The sequence below is a fragment of the Protomyctophum bolini genome (assembly GCF_963924005.1).
Source record: "Protomyctophum bolini genome assembly, chromosome: 24".
NCBI lineage: Eukaryota > Metazoa > Chordata > Actinopteri > Myctophiformes > Myctophidae > Protomyctophum > Protomyctophum bolini.
In genome coordinates, this window is record NC_137885.1 from 19,411,321 (window position 1) to 19,412,493 (window position 1,173).

Genomic DNA, 1,173 nt, shown 5'->3' on the forward strand with positions numbered 1-1,173 from the left:
GGAACAAGACTTTTGTGCTTCCTGCTGGTCATGTGACTAGGTCAGGTGCAGTAGGTGCACCCATTCACCTGGATTCCCACATACATTTTGACCATATTTGAAAATAGCCGATCTACAAGCTCGCAATGCGGCGCATTGTTTGAGCTTGTAGCTGCTATTTTCGAAAAGGTTTTTATACATTTGAAAACTTGAAATGGGACATTCGGCACAATGAGCATAGGCGGATCTAGAGATAAAGGGCCCCTGGGCCACCGACCCCCCGAACCCCGAAAGTCCTTTCAAAGTTATCATGATAAAAGATGGATCCTATTTTTATATCCATCAATGACGAAATGACAAAAACGATGGGTTATAGCCCATGTTTTTTGAAATTTTGAAAAAAAAAAAGTTATCCTCGTTTCTCATCATTTTGGACCATGGGCTATAGCCCATATCGTACGGGGTTATAGCCCATCGTATAGCCCATTGTTTTTTGAATTTTTGGAGAAAAAAAATCCAGGCCCATGAATTAGAGGATAAAGCTCACATGTTACCCAAATAGTTGAATACACAAAAGCTAAGGCACTGGTGCTGGTACTTCTGGTTTACCGGAACGGGGTTCAACTCCCTGCAGTGCCCTGCTCAATGTGTTGTATTTTCCGCAATTTTTCAGCAATTTCTGCAATTTCCACAATTTCCAATTTCCGCAATTTCCACTTTCCGCAATTTCCGCAATTTCCAATTTCTGCAATTTTCAATTTCCGCAATTTTCAATTTCCGAAATTTCCGCAATTTTCAATTTCCGAAATTTGCAATTTCCGCAATTTTCAATTTCCGCAATTTCCAATTAAACAAAACAATTATATTTCTGGTTGATTAAAAGTGCAAAGGTTTTGGTCATCTAAAACTAAAACTAAGAGATAACAATAACTGGTATGCAATGTAATTACTAAATGAGATAGCGAATGCCTACTAGTCGGAATCAGAACTATATATTTCTACTCTACTATATTTCTGCCATATAGAAGTGTAAAATAGGGAAATATCACATTTTCCACAATGAATACCATTTTTTAACATAACTACTGCGGAATTAACAAGGAGACTAGGGAGCTTCTTATACAATTAAAAAAGAAAAGCATGTCATTACTAGGCTACTGAAGAAATACTTAACTTGGGGCTACCACCACTGGG